Here is a 9,823-nt window from a genome sequence, read left to right as displayed (position 1 = left end):
AGCAACAGAGAAATTTGGAAGAGAAATCATAATGGTGTTTATTGGTGACAAATGAGTATTAAGTGGTTGGAAGAATTCAACCTGTACACCTGCTCCTGGCTTCTGGGACAGATGTGAGGATCAAAATTAAGTCTAAAACACCCTTCTGCAGTAACCTCTTCCATTTTATTTAATAGTATTTGTGAGACACGTGCTATGTACCAGGCACTGTATTAACCATTGGGTTAGAAACAAGGTAATCAGGTTGAACACAGTCCATGTCCCACATGGACCCACATTATTCATCCCCATTTTACAGATGAAAGAACCGAGGCCCAGAGAAGTGAAGTGACTTGCCCAAGATCACAGAGCAGACACGTGGCAGAGTCAAGATTGGAACCCAGGTCTTTCTGACTCCCAGGCCCATGCTCTACCCTCTACTGGTGGTGAATAATGGGGGTGAATCCAAGGTCATAGATCCATCCCCAGGCATGGGAGCTAGCTTTAAATACCAGACAAGAACAACTGGTAAAACTCTTTTACCAAAGTAGTCAAAGCTATTGATAATAGGCAGCGTGCAGCCAGGAAAAGTCTCTAACGACATATGCACAGATCTTTGCAGGCTGCCCAAGTCTGTCTAGAGTCAGTCCTTGGGAAGAGAAATAACGGTGTCATAGTGTGAAGTGAAATTTTCTATCTCCGGTGAAAAGACCCCCAACCAGGACCTTTCTCATCGCCATTTTCACGTCCCTGTTCCTCAGGCTGTAGATGAGGAGGTTCAGGGTGGGGGGCACCACGGTGTAGAACACGGACACCAGCATGTCCAGCCGGAAGGAGGAGCTGGAAGTCGGCTTTAAGTGAGCGAAGGCGGCAGTGGAGGTAAAAACGGTGACGACGACGGGGTGTGGCAGACAGGTGAAGAAAGATTTGGCCTGATCCTCGGTGGCAGGCATCCTCAGCACGGCCCGGAAGATGGTCACGTATGAGACCACGATGGAGATGAAGAAGAAACAGGTACTAGTGGCTACAGTCACCTTGAAGGTTGCATACGTTTTAGAGCAGGAGACTTTTCTTACCGACAGGACGTCGCAGAAAAACTGTCCGATCACATGGGACCTGCAGAAAGGCAGGGAGAATATCGCAGCTGAAACGAAGACTCCTAACATTGCCCCGGTAAGCCAGGACCCGACTGCCATCTCAAGGTACGTCCTATGGTTCATGATGACCTCGTAGTACAGAGCACTGCAGATGGCCAAGTATCGGTCAAAGGACATCACCATGAGCATGCAGAACTCTGTGCCGGCAAACAGAATCACGAAGAAGACCTGGAAAAAAAAGCCCAGAAAAGAGATATCCCTACGGTAGGTCAAGGAGTTGAGGATGGTTTTGGGGACGGAGACATAGCAGAGGTCGAGGACGGACAGGTTCCTGAGGAAGAGGTACATGGGGGTGTGGAGGCGCCTGTCGACGACGGTGATGGTGAGGATGAGGAGATTCCCCGTCAGGGTCGCCAAGTTGACCAGGAAGAACAGCGCATTGTGGACCAGCTGCAGCCCCTGATCCTCCGAGAAACCCATCAGGAAGAATTCTGTGACCGTGGAGACGTTGGGCATTTGTGGGAGGCAGCACTGACTTTCTGCATGTGATGAGGGAAGAGCCAAAGTCAGAATCCACTGATGGGATGAGTGAAGAAACTGACAGAACATTTGCTATTGATTCTCCGTGGAGAGGAGAAAGCTATTGAATTCAGAATTATCTTTGAGTTCCTTATCCCTGCCATGGGTTCTAATCCCGGCTCTGCCACTTGTCAGCTGTGTGACTTTGGGCAAGTCACTTAACTTCTCTGTGCCTCAGTTACCTCATGTATAAAATGGGGATTAAGACTGTGAGCCCCACGTGGGACAACCTGATCGCCTTGCATCCTCCCCAGTGCTTAGAACAGTGTTTTGCACATAGTAAGCGCTTAACAAATGTCATTACTATTATTATTATTATTATAAGATCCAGATTTTCACATTATTTTGGTCTATTTAAAGGGAATTCCTGAGATTGTCTCCCCACGGCCACCCCAACAGAGTTGGTAGACGCATTCCCTGCCCACATCGAGTTTACAGTCTGGAGGGGGATCATTTTCTATCTTCGTCTTCAACCCTACCCACTGCCTGAACTTGTTCGAGGCTTCTGCTACACACACGCGCGCGCACGCGCACACACACACACACACACACACACACACACACAGCTTCTGCCACAGGGAACCTGATTGCAGCAGCTCTTACAGGAGGAAGGTGGAAAATGTCTTTGTTTAGTCGTAGTTATTGAGCACTTACTGTGTGCAGAACACTGTACTAAATGCTGGGGAGAATAAAATACAATAATAAGCAGAAACAGTTTCTGCCCACAACTAGCTTACAGTTTAGAGGAATAACAGATTGTAGTTGGGTTGACATGACTGAATGCCTGATCACTGGTTGTTCTAAATCTCCTCCTCATTTTCTGCTTTCTTCAACCAACCCTCCAAAAAGAACCTTCTTACCGTGACTTGCTTTTGAAGCTTTATCCTCCTACCTCTGGCTCCGACCATTCCATTGGCCTGGAAATCCATCCTTTTCGATTCCCCAGTCCGAAGATATCCCAACCTCAAAAACCCTCTGAAATTCCACCTTCTCAAGGTGGATTTAGATAATTTACTTCTTCCCACTTTACTTCTTCCAACCATCTGTCAGTGACCATCTCAAGACTAAGTACATCCGCAGACCCTCAGGATATTGCTGCTGAAGGTAAGGATCATTACTCTAGACTGTAAGCCGCTTGAGGAAACATGTCTACCAACTCATTTATATGGTATTTCTCCAAACATTTAGTACCGTGCTCTGCACACAGTAAGTGCTCAATAAATGTCTCCAATTGGTTGACTGATTAATATCTGCTTAACCCCTAGACGGTGAGGTCCTTGAGGGCAGGGAACATGTCTACCAAATCGGCACTTAGAATAGCGCTCTGCACACATCAAAAATTCAGAAATATGTAAATTAAGCACTAATAATAATAATAACAATAATGATAGCATTTGTTAAGCGCTTACTATGTGCCAAGCTCTGCTCTAAGAGCTGGGGGAGATAGAAGGTAATCAGGTTGCCCCAACTGGGAATCACAGTATTAATCCCCGTTTTACAAATGAGGTAACAGAGGCACAGAGAAGTGAAATGACATTCCCAAAGTGACACAGCTGACAGAGGCACAGAGAAGTGAAGTGACTTTCCCAAAGTGACACAGCTGACAAGTGGAGAAGCTGGGATTAGAACGCAGTACCTCTGACTCCTATGCCCCAGCTCTTTCATTCAATCAATCAATCAATCAATCGCATTTATTGAGCGCTTACTGTGTGCAGAGCAATGTACTAAGCGCTTGAGAAGTACAAGTTGGCAACATATAGAGACGGTCCCTACACTACAGTGGGCTCACAGTCTAGAAGGGGGAGACAGAGAACAAAACAAAACATATTAACAAAATAAAATAAGTAGAATAGATATGTACAAGTAAAATAAATAAATAAATAGAGTAATAAATACGTACAAACAAATATACATATATACAGGTGCTGTGGGGAAGGGAAGGAGGTAAGGCAGGGGTGATGGAGAGGGGCAGGAGGGGGAGAGGAAGGAGGGGGCTCAGTATGGGAAGGCCTCCTGGAGGAGGTGAGCTCTCAGTAGGGCCTTGAAGGGAGGAAGAGAGCTAGCTTGGCGGATGTGCGGAGGGAGGGCATTCCAGGCCAGGGGGATGACGTGGGTCGGGGGTCGACGGCAGGACAGGCGAGAACGAGGCACGGTGAGGAGATTAGCGTCAGAGGAGTAGAGGGTGCGGGCTGGGCTGTAGAAGGAGAGAAGGGAGGTGAGGTAGGAGGGGGCGAGGTGATGGAGAGCCTTGAAGCCGAGGGTGAGGAGTTTCTGCCTGATGCGAAGATTGACTGGTAGCCACTAGAGATTCTTGAGGAGGGGAGTAACATGCCCAGAGCGTTTCTGGACAAAGACAATCCGGGCAGCAGCATGAAGTATGGATTGAAGTGGGGAGAGACACGAGGATAGGAGATCAGAGAGGAGGCTGATGCAGTAGTCCAGACGGGATAGGATGAGACCTTGAACGAGCAGGGTAGCGGTTTGGATGGAGAGTAAAGGGCGGATCTTGGCAATGTTGCGGAGCTGAGACCGGCAGGTTTTGGTGACGGCTTGGATGTGAGGGGTGAACGAGAGAGCAGAGTCAAGGATGACACCAAGGTTGCGGGCTTGTTAGACGGGAAGGATGGTAGTGCCATCAACAGAGATGGGAAAGTGAGGGAGAGGGCAGGATTTGGGAGGGAAGACAAGGAGTTCAGTCTTCGACATGTTGAGTTTTAGGTAGCGGGCAGATATCCAGATGGAGATATCCTGAACGCAGGAGGAGATGCGAGACTGGAGGGAGGGGGAGAGAGCAGAGACAGAGATGTAGATCTGGGTGTCATCAGCAAAGAGATGATAGTTGAAGCCGTGGGAGCGAATGAGGTCACCAAGGGAGTGAGTGTAGATCGAGAACAGAAGGGGACCAAGAACTGAACCTTGAGGAATCCCCACAGTAAGGGGATGGGAGGGGGAGGAGGAGCCTGCGAAAGAGACTGAGACTGAGTGCTCTTTCCACTAAGCCAGGCTGCTTCTCATCCACGTAACCATTGTTCCATTCTTTTTTCCTCACAGTTGTAAATGACATTTTGCCTATCTAGCCTATTAGATTGGGAAGTCTTTGAGGGCAAGGATCATGCCTTTTACCTCTTTTTTTACAGTATTACTTAAACTCTCATTATGTGCCAGGCACTGTACTAAGCTCTGGGGCAAATACGAGAATATTGGGTGGTTCACAGTCCCAGTCCCACACAGGGATCATAGTCTCAGTACCCACTTTACAGATGAGGGAACTGAGGCACAGAGAAGCCAAGTGCCTTTCCCCAAATCATCCAGAAGAGAAACAGCTTAGCCCAGTGGAAGGAGGGTGGGCCTGGGCTCTAATTCCAGCTCTGTCAATTGCTTGCAGAGTGACCTTGGGCAAATCACTTATCTTCTCTGCGCCTCATTTCTCCTTTTCTCCCTCCTGCTCAGACTGTGAGTCCCATGAGGAACAGGGATTGTGTACAATCTGATTACCTTGCCCAGAGGTTAGAACAGTGTTTGACACTTAGTAAGTTCTTAACAAATACCGTTGAAAAAAATACAAAGAGGAGGAGCCTTTATGAGAACCCAAGTCGACTGATTGCCAGCTCATGCTCAATCTGCTAGACCATACTGCTTCTCTCTTGTATCCTCCCAAGATTTGTTAGGGGAACTCCTGTGAAGAGGAATTGGTGATGAACAATCCGGTTGGATCACGGCAGCTAGTCCCTACAGTCTTTGAGTCCCCATAGAGATTAGCATCCGGTGATGACACTTGTCTGCAGGGTTCCCATGACAATAGCATCCTAACGGTTCCCGCTGCTAGTGACCATCTGGTCAACAGGTGGATGCTTCAATTTCTTTTTTTTTCTTCAATGGTACCTAAGCGCTTACTGTGTGTCAGGCACTGTACTGAGTCCTGGGAATCAATACAAGCTCATCAGGTTGGACACAGTCCCTGTCCCACTTGGGACACACAGTCTCAATCCCCATTTTACAGGCGAGGGAACTGAAGACCAGAGAAGTGATTGACTTGCCCAAGGTCACACAGCAGAAAGGTACAGAACCCAGGTCAAACCCAGGTCATTCTGACTCCCAGTTCCAAGCTCTATCGACTAGGCCAAGCTGCTTCCAATCAGTCAATCAATCAATCGTATTTATTGAGCGCTTACTGTGTGCAGAGCACTGTACTAAGCTCTTGGGAAGTACAAGTCGGCAACACATAGAGACAGTCCCTACCCAACAGCGGGCTCACAGTCCAGAAGTGGGAGTCAGAGAACAAAACCAAACATACTAACAAAATAAAATAAATAGAATAGATATGAACAAGTAAGATAAATAAATAAATAAATAAACGAATGAATAGAGTAATAAATATGTACAAACATATATACGTATATACAGGTGCTGTGGGGAAGGGAAGGAGGTATGATGTGGGGGATGGAGGAGGGGGAGAGGAATGGAAGGGGCTCAGTCTGGAAAGGCCTCCTAGAGAAGGTGAGCTGTCAGTAAGGCCTTGAAGGGAGGAAGAGAGCTAGCTTGGCGGATGGGCAGAGGGAGGGCATTCCAGGCCCGGGGGATGACGCAGGCCGGGGTCGATGGCGGGACAGGCGAGAACGAGACACGGTGAGGAGATTAGCGGTGGAGGAGCGGAGGGTGCGGGTTGGGCTGTAGAAGGAGAGAAGGGAGGTGAGGTAGGAGGGGGCGAGGTTATGGAGAGCCTTGAAGCCGAGGGTGAGGAGTTTCTGCCTGATGCGCAGATTGATTGGTAGCCACTGGAGATTTTTGAGGAGGAGAGTAACATGCCCAGAGCGTTTCTGGACAAAGGCAATCCGGGCAGCAGCATGAAGTATGGATTGAAGTGGGGAGAGACACGAGGATGGGAGATCAGAGAGGAGGCTGATGCAGTAGTCCAGAAGGGATAGGATGAGAGCTTGAACGAGCAGGGTAGCGGTTTGGATGGAGAGGAAAGGGCGGATCTTGGCAATGTTGCGGAGTTGAGACCGGCAGGTTTAGGTGACGGCTTGGATGTGAGGGGTGAATGAGAGAGCGGAGTCGAGGATGACACCAAGGTTGCGGGCTTGTGAGACGGGAAGGATGGTAGTGCCATCAACAGAGATGGGAAAGTGAGGGAGAGGGCAGGATTTGGGAGGGAAGACAAGGAGTTCAGTCTTCGACATGTTGAGTTTTAGGTAGCGGGCAGATATCCAGATGGAGATATCCTGAACGCAGGAGGAGATGCGAGACTGGAGAGAGGGGGGAGAGAGCAGGGGTGGAGATGTAGATCTGGGTGTCATCAGCCTAGAGATGATAGTTGAAGCCGTGGGAGCGAATGAGGTCACCAAGGAAGTGAGTGACCTCACTCGTTTTGTTCATGAGCTCACGCATCTTGTTCATGACCTCAGACAATCAGTCGGCCATTTGATCAGTGGTATTTTCGGACGTCTTCTGATTGCAATTCTAGAAAGAACGGGAAATGACGCTAAATCCATCCTAAAACCCTCCCCCGGGCTGGCTTGGGGGATCACGCCATAGAAGCAGCAAGAGGAGCAGCATAGCTTAGTGGCAAGAACCGAGGCTTGTGAGTCAGAGGACGTAGGTTCTAATCACGGCTCTGCCACTTGTTTGCTGTGTGACCTTGGACAAACCACTTAATTTCTCTGTGCCTCAGTTATCTCATCTGGAAAATGGGGATTAAGACTGTGAATCCTAGGTGGGACAATCCAATTATGTTTTATCTACCCCAACGCTTAGAATAATGCTTGACACAAAGTAGGCACTTAACAAATGCAATTAGCAATTATTATTATTGCTATTATTATTATCAGTTTGGGAGGGGCTGAGAGTTTCTGAGAACAGGGTGATGGGAAGGAATCACTGGTACTGAGTGGGTGTACACGATGGGACAAATCCCTGGTTACAGAAGGAATAGGTTGTAGCCTAGGCATTACCCTCTTCTATCTCAGAACTGAGCCACTTTACCAAACTGGGATGAGGAGGTCACTGCATTCTCTCCTCTGAATGACCCTGTTCCCTTTCAAAATATCTCAGTGGCAGAAAATGGAGAAATAATCTGTAAGTCCACATTTTCTCTCCCTCTCCACCACTTTCCAGTCCATCAGAACAAAGCTTTCCCCATCTTCAATGCCCTTCTGTCATCCCACCACCTCCACGATGCCTCACACTATACATTTTTCCACTCCCTAAATCACCTTGTCCCAACTACCAATCAGCATCTTAGGCCAATTCTCCATTTTTTCACTCACACGCACCATTATAGTTTTTTACATAGTGGCTTTTATAAAATGTACTCTTTGAGCACATAGTCATCTATTTACCATTCTTTACATTGTTTTCTTCGTCCTCTGAATTGATTCAGTGTCTATCGCCCCTTCTACATTATAAATTCTTGGAAAGCAAGGGATGGTGTTTAATTCATTTTCATACCCCTGAAGTGTTCACTACACTACTTTGCACCCAGGATGCATTCAAAAAATATCACTGATTGATGGATGAATTGATAGATTGATGCATCGATGAGTCGTTGGATGAGTGGATGGTGGAAGCGTGGGTGGGTAGAAGGATGGATAGATGGATGGATGCATGGATTGTGTGCTGCGTAACTTTAAGCAAGGCATTTCACTTCTCTATGCCTTAGTAACCTCATCTGTAAAATGAGGATTGAGACTGTGAGCCCCACGTGTGATAGGGGCTGTGTAAAACCTGATTAGCTTGTATTTGCCCCAGCACTTAGTACCGTGCCTGGCACATATTAAACGCTTAACAAATATCACTATTACTATTATTATTATGGATAAATGGATGTGTGAATGGGCGGATGGTTGTATGATGGACAGACAGATGGGTGAATGGATAGACAGATGGACAGATGCACAGTCAGACGGTTGGGTGGATGGATGAAGCAGCGTGGCTCAGTGGAAAGAGCACAGGCTTGGGAGTCAGAGGTCATGGGCTCAGCTGTGTGACTTTGGGCAAGCCACTTCACTTCTCTGGGCCTCAGTTCCCTCATCTGTAAAACGGGGATTAAGACTGTAAGCCCCACTTGGGACAACCTGATTACTTTGTATCCCCCAAGCACTTAGAACGGAGCTATGCACATAGTAAGCACTTAACAAATACTATTATTATTATTATTATTATAATGATGATGATAATGATGATGATGAACGAATGGATTTGAGACAACGATTTGATCAGTCAAATTCATTCATTAATTCATTCAATCTTATTTATTGAGTGCTTCCTGTGTGGAGAGCACTGTACTAAGCGCTTGGAAAGTACAATTCAGAAACAAATAGGCATAATCCCTGCCCACAACGGGATCACAGTCTAGAAGCAGGAGACAGGCATCAAAACAAGTAAACAGGCAGTCAAATGTGGGGTACAGCTTCCTTGATTGCATCCCTTCTCCCTCGTCACCCTCTGATTTTCTGATTTTCATAAACACCAAGGGTGATCTTAAAATTCATAGAATTACTGTTATTATCAGTGGTACTGTCAACATTATCATTATTGGATTTATTAAGAATTTACATGCAAAAGAGTGCGAAGTCCTGAAGTAGAAACAAACTAATCAGATCAGGCACATTTCCTGATTCACAGGGGCTCAGATTGTAAGAGAAAGAGAGAGCTCATATTGAATCCCGATTTTACAGAGAGACCAAAGATGTTACATAGCTGTACCAAGGTCATACAGCAGGCCGGTGACAGAACCGGGCAGACCTTTCAGACTTCATGACTCCCAGCCACATGCTAATTCCACTATGCCATGATTGCGCCCAGAAAATCAATTGTCAGTCATTTATTCATTCATTCAGTCATATTTATTGAGTTCTTACTGTGTGCAGAGCACTATACTAAGCGCTTGGGAAGTACCATTCAGAATAAAGAGAGACAATCCCTGTCCATATCAGGCTTACAGTTACACCTACACCTGTCTAATCAGACTCTGTCCCAGACAGTGACAAATCCAGAGACACTGGACTTCCCTTTGGATAACTCTTTATATGGATACCCCCACAGTTAGAACCCTCACGAGGTATAGGGTAGTTCAGCAAAAGGAAACAGACATTTTGTCACTTAGAGGAGGGAGGAGGAATCTCCTCTTTAGAACTCTCCCCAAGGAGGCTTTCGCGTCCCGATTCCTC

This window comes from Tachyglossus aculeatus, unplaced genomic scaffold, assembly GCF_015852505.1.
Source record: "Tachyglossus aculeatus isolate mTacAcu1 unplaced genomic scaffold, mTacAcu1.pri scaffold_155_arrow_ctg1, whole genome shotgun sequence".
NCBI classification, from domain to species: Eukaryota; Metazoa; Chordata; class Mammalia; order Monotremata; family Tachyglossidae; genus Tachyglossus; species Tachyglossus aculeatus.
This window is presented reverse-complemented; position numbering follows the sequence as displayed.